The sequence below is a fragment of the Emydura macquarii genome, unplaced genomic scaffold (assembly GCF_026122565.2).
Source record: "Emydura macquarii macquarii isolate MOO-44397 ecotype Brisbane River unplaced genomic scaffold, CSIRO-AGI_Emac_v2 contig_1146, whole genome shotgun sequence".
In the NCBI taxonomy this organism is placed as follows: Eukaryota; Metazoa; Chordata; order Testudines; family Chelidae; genus Emydura; species Emydura macquarii.
Window position 1 is genome coordinate 2,472,505 of NW_027131283.1, and position 12,593 is coordinate 2,485,097.

Genomic DNA, 12,593 nt, shown 5'->3' on the forward strand with positions numbered 1-12,593 from the left:
TATTTTTCCTAACCCAATTTATACATTTCTCCTTTTTACAACAATCAGTTATGTGATTTGATTCAGACATTTCTCTCAAAACAACTTTATCTTCTCTATTAATGAGAAGTTAATCAAATGAGTAATTTATTTTGCAAGGTTTCAAAATTCTGCATAATAAAGATTTAATTATAGAAATTTTTTTACTCAGGATCCAAACATACATTAAATATTATATCCAAAAAACCTGTTAAAATAGTACAGTTGCAAAGTCAAGCTGGGTTGAGGCATTCACCCCACACCAGCACTGATGGGGTTAAAATGACAAGGGAGGCCAATTAGTCTTAGGCTGTACCCACTGGGGAATAAGGAGCAATGAGACGGATTGAGAATGAAGCTCACCTTGACAAGAACAGGTGTGGCTTCTATAAAGCCTTAAGAATGGAACAGGCAGCTGCAGTCAGGTGGGCCTGCAGTCACATTCCCTGATCTAAGGGGGAGAGAAGGAGCCTGAGAAAGGCAGCATAGGAAGCAGTCAAGGGAAGGGGTAGTAAAGTGTGAGAGGGCTAGAACTGAACGGCTGGTTCAAGGGTCCCTGGATTGGAACCCGGTGTAGAAGGTGGGCCTGGTTCCTCTATCAGCTACTGCAGGAGTAGCACAGTGGAGATTGATACTGCCTGAGACTTTGGGGAAGGAGATTCTGATAATACCACAGAAAGGGAGAACTTGGCTGAAGGGCTAATTCACAAAGGAGAGATGCTGCAGCTCCTGACAAGCAAGAGAGCAGCCTCAGTGAGAATGACTGAGTCAACAGGCTGAGTGACCACTGGATGGGGTGCAGACAGTGGCAAGCTAATTCCCCAGGTGAGCGAGGAGGAGGTGCCATTGAACAGTGAGTAGCAGACCCCATGACTCAAGGACTTAGAAGTTAATAAATGTCAGACTTAAGAATGCCCATGAAACCTGACTTTTGCCCTCTGAGGGTAAATGTCTTAAGCATTAAGATATGTTTAATTACATGACTGCACACTACTTTTTTTCCATGGGATCTGTATCTCATTCAGTGAATGGGTAGTTCTTCAATGTTTCTTTTTATCTTCCATATTCAATGTGTGGCCCCATGCCTCATTTACTGCTCACCATTCAAATGCTGCACTGAATTAATAATTTCCTCATCAGCTCTTCTGTGGCATTTTCACTACACTATCTATCCAAATGCTTCATGACCATTAATTAATCCATCTTCAAAACACTCTATGAGAATGGACTGCATTATTATCATTCTCACTTTACACATGAGGAACTGAGTTTCAGAGAGCATAAAGCTAAAATGATCAAACTTCTGTTTCGGTTGTGAGTCCTCAGCACTCCTGTAAATCTGGACTCATGTCTTTCACAGTGGGCACCGAGAAAATGAGGAACATACAGTTAGTGACCACCTATGAAAAGCTTGTTTAAGTGACCTACCCAGCATCACACAGGAACTCTGTGGCAGAGGAAGGATAGAATCCAGTTCTGCAGGATGACATTGAGCTACCTTAATTATGAGACTATCCTTTCTTTTTCTGCAATTCCCAGCATCGTTCATTACATACCTTCCAGCTTCTGAAACAAATGAGGCAGGGGTGCTACAGATAACAGTCTCCTGCACTACACAACCCTGATTCATTGTCAGAGCACAGTCTATCCTATGCAAGGAATGAAACACGGGTCCTTCCCTGCTCTCACTTCTGGACCTGGGTGCCACAGTGGCTCAAAGCACCAATTGCAGGGATAGTCCTGTTCAATCACTCTGTGAGGTTATGCATATGCAGTCCAGTCACACTTAAGAACTGTGATGATTGGGAGCATGCTCAGTGCAGAAGTAAACCAGAGAGTTTATCAACCAAGCTCTAACTAATCTCTATCAAGCATGCGTGACCTGAGATTTTTTTCAGAGGTTCATAACTTGGCCAAATTTGCAAACTTTCACAGCTACAGTAAAAGGTGTATCCCCAACACAAGGCCACCCTCTGACAAAATGTAAGCTCTTGTCCCAAAGCATGTGGGCAATAAAGCTCCTCAGTTATATTGATATATGTGCCTGACTATTTGACGAGATACTGCTGTAAATATAGAATGTGCCATTCTCTCCAGAGGTTGAACACAGTGATGCACTTGAGATCCTCTGATGATTAGTTTAAAAAAAAAGTCTTACAGAAAATTATAAAGGTAACATAATTACAACATTTTGTTGGAAATAAACCTTAAAAATCATGGGCAAATTCCATTGGACCTGTGTATATTTGCACTAGTTGAGGGATCTGGCTCTACGAATTATGTGAAATCCTCTCTGGATTAATCTGCTTCCTTTACATGTCCCCAAATATGAATATCAGCTAGTCAACTTGCTTATCAGCTGGAACCAGTTACAGCCATTTGGTAGTAGCTACTTTTCTCTTAAGGGGTCAAATTCTGAGGCTCTTCCTACACCTGGTTAAATTATGTTGTAAACAATTTATTCTTTTGATTTAGCCCGTTTTTCTGCCTACGAATTCCCAAGTGTTTTTTATTGAATTTACTAATCTCCTATTTTCTGTCAAACATCTAGCCACAGGGCCATATACATGAGTCTAGCGTCATATAAAATGTTTGTCTTTTTGTAAAAAATAATGTTCAAATCTTTGCTGAGTTCCTTTCAATAGTTGAAATAAAGATTAGGATGGAATCTGAACCAGATGTTTTAGGTAATCAGAGTTAAAGTTTTAGTTTTTCTTCCAGTTACACTATTTCATTTTAAAAAGGGATTGAGTTTTTCTTTCTTCTTGCACAACTTGTTCTAATTTCCAGACAGTATAGACTTAGTTTGATCAGGAGTATGTACTTTTTAAAAGAAAAGCTCTTGATGCATTATCATCTCAACAAGCACCATCTTGCTTCACAAATATTACAGTTTTTTAGAGGGCATATTAATACAAAGAAGAGAGCTCACACAGAGGAACTGTAAAAATCATTATAATTAGTAACATAAAATTTCTCATACCTGATGAGACCATTCATCCATCAAGTCTGGTATTCTGCTTCCAACAATGGCCAATACCTAATGGTTCAAAAGACAGACCAAAACCCCAATAATTCATTTAACCAATTGAAGAGTGATTGAAATGAATGAAAGACTAAGACTCCCAACATTATTGGCTCTTTATTACTGTCCTAGCATCAACATCCTGCAGATTCACATTTTTGCTTCTAGGTGAATCTCCCATTAAAAAGTTCCTTTTGAAATGCAGACATATCTCTAAACCTGTGTTTTTTACAAATCCCTCTCCCTTACATCTTAGTTCATGGGACTCCATTAGTGAAATGACATTATTGAAGTGATCTTGGCACAAAAGAACAATACAGCTCGTAGTTTTTATTTGATTCCTGTAGAGACAGTTCCTTTCTAGTTTAGTGGACAACAGTTCTCACAAAGTTAATTTTAGTATGTATAATTCCTCAAATTGGAAAGATATTTGTACCCAAATCCCATATTTAAGAAATGTGTTGAGGAGGAGCTGTCTTCTTCTAGACATATAAACCTCCTGGGCATAATTTCCATCATATGTCCAAGGTAGGAAATTTTCCATTCTGGAATGAATTTTTTGTTTTTAAATAGAAGTTGGACAGCTTTAGAATTGTTTTGTTTTTTTCTTATAAACATTTCCAAATCATCATTCATTATTACTTCTGTTAACCAGAGAGTGTGTGAGGAGGCAAGATGCTATCAGAAACCAGGTGGGTTTAGGAGAAGGAGCAGAATGCTAACAGAAGAGAACCCTGCAGGTACAAAGACTGGGGGAGGGAAAAACCCTGCCCAAAGAGAGCAAAGGACCTTTCCTAGGTCTGGAGGCCTGAGGGAAAAGACCCTGCCAGAAGGGGAAGATAGAACTTGACATTTGGTTCGGCATTACCACACCCAGTGGGACTGTCAGAGGTCAAGAGCCTCCCCTGGCAAGCAGGGGCCCCTGTCTGATCAGGGTCCAGACATTAAGTCAAGAGGCATGGGGAAGTAACCCAGGGAAGCTAGCAGCTTTCCTGAAGCCACAGCATGAGGCTGCTACTTGTAGGGTCCCTGGGTTGGGGCCCAGAGTTGAGGGTGGAACTGGGCCCCCCCATCACCTACCAGCCATTCAAGAAGCCCAGCAAAGAGGCAAGGACCTGTGAGAACCAGAGACAGGACCAGGATCCAGCAGGGAGCGGCCATCTTAGAGAGGTTGTATTACTTTCCCCCACAACTAGAGGGTGGAAGTACACTAAGGGGGTGAAGCAGTTTCCTGACTTATCGCTAGAAGGAAGCACTGGACCCACCGAGGCAGAGGAAAAGCTTTGTCACAATATGCATATCCCAGATGTTTTGTGAATGACCACTCAGTATGGAGAAACTTTTAACAGATTCTGTGATGCACATTTGTTTTCCCTCGGAGTTTATCCTCACCCACGTTCCTTGTACTAACAGGGAGTATGGGCACAGTTTGTGCAACTGATTCCATACAAGGGTTGGGATACATCTCTAGCTGATGTCTTGATACCCCAAACCCACGAAAAAAACATTCTTTCTACTTAGTTTTTAAATTGCTATTTTTTTGTGCTAACATGCCCCTTGAGTCCTGATACAGAGGTCTTCTAGGCAAACAGCAGCATCCTGGTCAGCAAAAATATTCCATGGAAATGCCTCTGTCATTCTGATATGAGACATTTTTGCCTTTTTTGTTTAAATAGTTACTCTGAAATTGGCCTTTTATTAAGTGTTTATTACAAGGCTTTTAAGCCACATTCAAAAGATATTCTAGCTTGACTGCAGCAATGTCAAAACCACTTGGTTAATCCCATGTTATGACATTTATTATAATTTACCTAGCCTGCAAATCACTAAGCTAGCTGAGATGCTTACCATTAATCTAAATCTGCATTCTGCCAGCATTACTATCATCTTCTGCTGTGAAACCATAACCCTCATCTGATGAACTAACACTACACAAACATGATAACTTCCCTCCCTGATTCTATTGTTTGGGAGGTTTTTGGCTGTTCAGTTTTAGTCTTATGCTTGCTAACTACTATAAAATATTCAGTTCTCTTATATTGCTGCATTCATGATCATTGTGACCTCTTTTCATCATGCTGATAAAATGAGGGAGTTTGTCGGTTCTCTATACAATGATCTAACTTTACTTTTGGTTTATATTTATAACCTTAATGATGTTTCAGGATATGGACAACACCAAATATTATTCTTGTGGCAGTTCTATTTCTTGTTGGCCTCTAAATCTTAGATTTTTCTCTCTTAATCTTCTCCACTTTCCATGATAATGACCAACTATCTACAGCCTCATCTCTGTTTATATCACTTGTGACATCTCCATATTCACAAGTTTGTACAAGGCCAGTTTCGGTGTATTGTATATCATTCAAACAATAGCAACTTAAAAGCCAAATTCTCTCTCCACATATCTTGGAAAAACTACTCTGAAACCACAAAGGCTTCCATTGCTGGTAAATTAATGGACAAACATCTTCTGTGCCAAAATGATACCATTCCTCTAACACCGTGGTTAGCACAAACACAGGAACTCACACATCCTTTCAGTCCACATCAAACTAGTTTTCAGTCTTCTTGTTTACCAGTAAAGTATGTTCTTCTAAATACTCTTTATTCAATTTACTGCATAATACAGATATTCGTTTCTGACAAACATAGAAATTAATTCAGATGTTTCTTCCTTACTTTGTAAATTGAGCTCTTGTTGGCACTCTATGCCAATTATACCTATTTTATCTCAATATCCTAGTGCCTTTCAAAAGAATGTTGAATACATTTCACAAATTGTGGGGCATGGTACCATTCAGTAAATAACCCAAATTTAAAATGGTAGATTTAGTTCTTTGTTCCATAATATTCTGTTTGGATGCAGTATGCAGCCCAAAACTGCACTGGCCTCTTCTACAGCAGTATTGCACTGTTCATACTCAGATATTTGCCACCCACTCTCATGGCTGGATCTATTTCCACATAGCTATTCCAAAATTTTCTCCTTACCATTGAAGTACATTTGTTTCAGACTACTTTTCCTCACTTATTTGTTTGCATGTTTTGAAGCTCAGTGTCACTAATATTCTCAATGCTGTATTCGGTAAAAGGTAACTTATTCCACTGCTTCTCTGAACATCTGAAATGTGGGGCTTTGTAAATCTGGCCAAATTGGAGGCTGCCCAAAACATTTGTTTTGGAAATATCTTGATGGTTTCACAATATTTCCCTACTGTTTAGATGTGTGTTTAGTATCATAAGCAATTACTGCTTTTTGATCACTTATGTACAGGTTTAAAATTCAATCTGTGTTAGGGGACAGAATTCCCAATATTGGCTCAGCTAAAGCTGTGGGGGATTCATTGCAGTTTATATTTATTTGTCAGTCTGGCTTTTTGTTAAATTTTCATTATTTCTCTGCCTTAGGTTATTTACATTCAGGCATTCAATTGACCCTTTAAGGTGACATGGATGCAGATTCTTAAGAAAAAAAAACATTTAATTGAATTATACATACATATACATCCCCTCATTCCAGAGAGCACTGTATGCTTAAAGTTAAGCATATGCTTATACTTTTTTAACGTTGATTTCAATATGACTTACAAACATGTTTAAGCAGTGTCCTTAATAGGGAAACTTTTCTGAAGTGGTATCTCTTATTTTTATTATTAAATATTTCCATTACAGTGGAACCACTGGACTACCTGCTGTGCAGACTGACAGGAGGACAGTCCCATTGCTAAGCAACTTCTGAGGTAAAAGGATAAAGGGACACAGACACAAAGGGTCTGGGGCAATAGATCCAATGAAATCTATATGATTTGGATAAATATTTATATTTGCAAAACTTATAGCATTTATATTGTAAATCAGCCTACTAACTTGATGTGGTATACAATCTAATCATTATGAATTGGCTGATTTTTTGGGTAGTGTGAGGGCAAAAAGTGGCTCTTCAGGAAAGATTTGAAGGTAGAGAAGGGAGTGGTGCTACAGATCCATACAGGGCACGTGTTCCATGCATAGTAATGTGGAAGGCAGTGCAAAGATCCATGGGAAACTGGCAAATGGGCAAACAAGGCTGGCATCTTTGGCGGCAACAGGGGAAATGTAATGTGACAAGAGACAAAAGGGACAAATAAGGAAGAGTAGATTTGTGAATGGCATTGAAAGTGAGGCCCAAAACTTGGTGTGTGATGCAGGGACAGCAAGTGGAAAGATTCAGAGAAGAGGATGACATGGCAAAAGGGAAGGGCAAGAAAACTATTTTTGTAACTGCATTTTGTTTGGATTGCAGAGGGAGGAATCATGCTTTCTACCTGTTTAAAAATGTGCTTGAGTGCCTCCCTGAAAATATAAGTCCATGCTTAAGTCCCCTTGACTTCACCACGTCTAGTACAAACTTGACATTAATAGGAGTCAAGAATGTGACTTTGTCCTTTACTGAATCACAGCATAGGGGTCTTATCCAAAACTCACTGAAAAAAGAATGGGAATACACTCATTGATTTCAGTGGATTTTAGATCAGGTGATCACATGGCAAGGTAGTTGTCATGGTTGCTAGCACAGTCTAGGTGTTACAATTGGCAAAGCAAACACATGCCAAAAAATGGATGTTAATTACCTGGAACAGGAAGTTCTTCCGTATCTGTGATCACAGTCTGTATTTCACATGTGGATAAGTAAGCACGCCATGCAGCTGAGGCTCAAAAATCTTGCAAGCAGTGTGCGTTGATCTGTGCCTGCACCCTGGATCTCCTCCTTCTTAGCACCAAGAGTATAAGGGAAGGTGTGGAATCTAGTCATTATCCAAAACAGAGGGGAAGGAGGATAGGTAATGGAATACACCTAAGGATCACACATCTCAAACAACCTTCAATTATAGGTAAGTAACCTCAATTTCTTCAAATGCTGGTCCCTACTGTCAGGGACCCGGGCAGTCCATCTCAGAGGTTAGAACCAGACTGAGGGGGCCAGGGGTTTTAAAGCCAGATTCAGAAGTCAGGAACTAGAGCCAGGGCTCAGAGCCAGAGTCAGGAGTTGGGAAGGGGTTGTGGGCTGGTGCAGGGCAAAGCTGGAGCATGAGCGATCACAACTGCAAGCCAAGAACTGAGCAGCTAGTGACATCTTGTTGCTGCTGAGCTCAAAAGCAGGCCTGCTAGCTCTCTTCAGTCAAATTGGGTGGGTCAGCCTATCACAACCCAGAGGAGGTCATTAATCTGTCTGGAGGCTGGCTTGCCTAGTCCTCAGGATTGAACACGTTCAGCAGAGCCTGATTCCGATGTGAGTGACTGCCAAGCAGTGCTCAAATAGGAGGGGGTGCAAAGATACAGGTGGCACAGGTGTCTGTAACACTGCAATACCAAAGGCTGCATCAGAAAAAAGTCTTGGACCAAAATGTAATGCTTTGTGAAAGTGTGGATGGAACGCCAGATTGCTGCCTTAAGATTGTCCAGGACTGGCACTTCTAGAAGAGATGCGACTAAGGTCACCTATGCTCTAGTGCAATTGGCCTTCACCCCATCTGGGAGAGGGAGATGTGTCAACTGATAGCAAAGGACAATACAGCCAGAAATCCATTTAGACAGTCTTTGCAGCTGTTTGTTTGTTTGTGTGCTCACTCTGCTGTAGCAACAAATAGTTTAGGTGATTTTCTAAATGGTTTCTTTCATTGCAGGTAGAACATCAATGCTTGTCTAACATTGAGAAAATGGAGTATCCTCTCCTCACTGGAGGCTTGAGGCTTTGGTAAGAATATTGGTAAGTGAATTGATTGACTTATGTGGAAATCAAGAAATTACTCTACATTTCAGAAAAAGAAGATATGGTAGATAGGGCAGGAGGGCTCCCAGCTCACTCATCCACCTGGCCAATGTAATATTGACCAGGAAGGCAGCCTTAATAGACAGCACATGGCCAATGGTTCATAAAGGTGGCCCAATAAGCACTGAAAGTGAGAGACTGAGGTCTCACGGTGGCATTGGCCTCACTACTGAGAATGCCCTAGTCAGACATGTTAGGGACTATAGAACAGCCGTCTACCAGAGGATGGAATGCACTGGCTGATGCTTGGTGAACCTGTAGCCAGCTAATAGAAAGACCCCATGTCTTGAGAGTGAAAAGATAGTCTAAAATAACAGGAATGCTTTCTGATTCTGATAACTGCTTCTATTACACACAGGTAGAGAAACACCTCAATTTGGATAGATATTTTCTGGTAGAATCTTTCCTGCTGTGATTGAATAGCCTTTGACCATGACCACTCTAGGCTGATGACCATCCAAATTATAAGCCATGAGATGAAGAGAGTGCTGGTTGAGATGTCTGATTCTGTTATTCTCCTGAGTTTGCAGGTCCAGGAAGGAATGAGGATGGTAAAGATGGGAAAATTACATAATCAGAGGAAACAGGTCATACCTGTCAGTACCAGTGAATCCAGTTCATTGCCTTCCTCCTCTATATACTCCCATGGAACTAATTTCCATTGTCTAGGAGGGATGATGTGGCTCTGGTAGTGCACATAGATCCAAAGTGTCATGTATAGAGACCCCAAAAGGACCAGTATGAAGGGTCTAAGTCTGGTTTGGGGAGGGCAGGGTGACTAGGCATTATGTACTAGTGATCTCTTGGAAGGTAATCCATTGTTCACTAGAGGATGGGTCCAAGACACTCTCATAGCCATGTCTGAGCTAACCTTCCTGGGTTGGGGAAGGGATGGTATATCCTGGACATCAGATTCGACCAACAAGAATACTGGATCTGCCTCTATCGGTCCATTGATGTGAGTGGAAGGAAGCTCCGGCTCTTAGCTAGACTAGCAGAATAACTCCTTCTCCTTAAGGTGGTAGTCTCTTCTGGAGTCAAAGTGTCCATCAGAAGGACTTGGGATCTAAAGAAGAGAAGATTGCATGTCTGGGTGGCTGAAGATGTCCTCTGGGATAGTATATGTCAGTCCATCCCAGAGCAAGAGGGGTCCCAGATGTCAGTTTCATTGGCTTTGGTATAGTGATAGACTCAGTGGTCAGTTGATCCTTATGGGGCTGGGTTGGTACCTGTCTTGAGTTCTTGGCTGGTGCTGAAGGATATTGGTCTTTTGGCTTGCTAGCTGTCACAGTTTGCACTGGAGTTGGTACTGGGCCCGGCACCATTGGAAATGTGCTCTTATGCACTTTCCCTATGTGGTTGGGAGGATTAAGCAGACCTAAGTCCTAGGGGTCTGCATGTAAAGACTCACTCAACTTGGAAGGAGTCAGGGAGGGATCATTTATCCTGGAAGCAGACTTAGAGGGGGACCTGTTTTTATGTCTTTGAGGCCATGTCTATACTGACGGCGGCAAATTCACCGCCGCCAGATTGATCTTTTTGGATTGATTGAGTGGTCAGTGTAGACCCACTCAATCGATCAGGAAGTCGACGCTGGTAAACCACCCCCTCAGGTAGTGTAGCGCTGCATCGATGGGAACGCTGTTCCCGTTGGCACAGCACAGTGTAGACAGCGTGCAGAAGGGAAACAGAGCAGTCGATGTGAGTTATGCAAGATACTTTGCGTAACTTCCGTCGACTGCCACCGAATCTCCAGGTAAGTGTAGACCAGCCCTGAGAGTGCCCCTTACTGTCAGAAGAATTCCAAGATAATGGGTTTTTACATTTATCTGATTCCACCTCTGTTCCAAAGCTCCTTCTTATAGGCATGCACTCAATGACTGGGGCTTATGTAGAGGGCAGCCTCATGGATCTCTCTCAATGAGTACTTCCTCAGTCATAGCTCTTGTTCCTCTCAGGTCCAGGGTGGGAAGGAGCGACAGATACTGCACTTGGCAGACATACACACCTCTCCAAGGCAGTAAAGGCAGCACTGGTGATCGTCGCTGACTAAGAAGGAGTGGGGACAGGAGATGGAGTTTTTAAATCCCACATTCTGGGCAAAGTCTACTCTGAAGAGGGGACTGAGGGCCCCAAAGGTGAGGAAAATAAGCTAGAACTATATAAAATACTGTAAAACATGATAAACAACTATCAAAGTATATATAATTATACTTACAGGGATAAAGATGTGAGAATAAGTCCAGCTACAGAGGATTCCAACTCAGGACATACAGTTGTAAGGAGGAACTGTAGGAAGAGGAAACTGTTGGTGCATCTGCACCATAGAACATTACTTGCAAGATTTTTCTGGTCTCAGATGCATGGAGCAGATGCGCACCCACACGTTGGGACCAGCACTCAAAGCAGAAATTTAGTTTTCCCTATTTGGAGAACACACAAAAGTAAGAGGAGGAAGGGGCAACCTATTACCCTTAAATAAAAATATTTATTCTTGAGAACAAAAAAGGTACAGTCATGAGCTTTCAACATATAGCCCTATCAAAAATTCAAAGTATGGCAACTCTATTCTTTTTTTTTTTTTTTTTTTATAGACAGGATCTTTCTTCTGTACCTACGTGTAAGATGGATGCATTCTTTGGCATGGTCATATTTATTTGGTGCTATGGATCATATTTTAATTAGATTGCCTCACCAAACTTTGTAGATTTTTCTCTAGACTTTTTTCAATCCATTATATTTATTTATATCTCACCTTTTAATACTAAAATGTGTCTTCAGGTTTCCCATCTATTACACAATCTTTATTGCTATAGTCTAGAGGATGCAATTATCTTTTACTACTCCCAGCTGCATTTGCAACTCCTCAGTGTTAGAAGCTTAGATGCATTTTGTTTTTTTATTTCCCCTTATAAACTCAAATTAATGCCTGCTGCTTTGGGGAATTCATTTCTGCTTAAAGATCAATTAATTGTTTTCCTTCTTTCACCCTCTTCTGTGCTAGAGGTGACATTGTGTGTGTTGTGTCATTTGCATATATGATAGACAATATACAAAATAAAGTGACAAAGTAAATTAAGTAAACAGCCCATTTTGAACTCTTGGGTAATTAGGAAACATTGTTTTTGAAGTTTATATAATGTGCTTGCACATGTATTGAATTTCAATGTAAATTATATTAACCATTTTTAATTGTATTTTATATTAATTAAAATGTGTTTGTTGTATATGAGCTTGTACTGTGTTTGCACAAGCTATTCAATAGCACTTTCCAAAAAAGGAAAAACAGATACCATGCCACAAACAATTGCTCATATACCTGTCTAATCCTTTAGTTAAAAAGTAGCTATTGTCAAATCTGAGATAATTGCTTTGTGATTTCAATATACTGTACGATGTCACTGATTTTCACAAAGAACCTGCCACCCTCTCTATTAGTAGCATTCAAATAAGGAATAGTTATTGGTGGCCACTTTTGCATTTATCTTTAGTTCTCCATACATCAGATCACTGCTAAGTCTAGTTGTATGCTGGTACTCCAATGTTCTTTGGGAAATAACTCAGAAGACAAAGTAATCAATCCGTTAACTAGGACAATCATTATTCCTAAGGACAATTGAACAATTTACATAAATTGAACAATGTGCAGAAACATGTGTTGTGAAAATTGAAGAACCAAATGGAGCTGTTTAATCTGCATGTCAGAGGGGTATGTGCAGGTCAGTGAAACCTCGGGGC

At 40.6% G+C, this 12,593-nt stretch overlaps 1 long non-coding RNA gene across 1 annotated transcript; it reads left to right on the forward strand.

The window, feature by feature from the left end:
- The first annotated feature begins 485 nt into the window (after positions 1 to 485).
- Positions 486 to 12,084, forward strand: LOC137152182 (uncharacterized). The gene is made up of 5 exons (XR_010919465.1): positions 486 to 843; positions 6,719 to 6,786; positions 8,710 to 8,792; positions 10,814 to 10,993; positions 11,076 to 12,084. It is a non-coding gene; the product is annotated as an uncharacterized lncRNA (long non-coding RNA).
- The last annotated feature ends 509 nt before the right edge of the window (positions 12,085 to 12,593 follow it).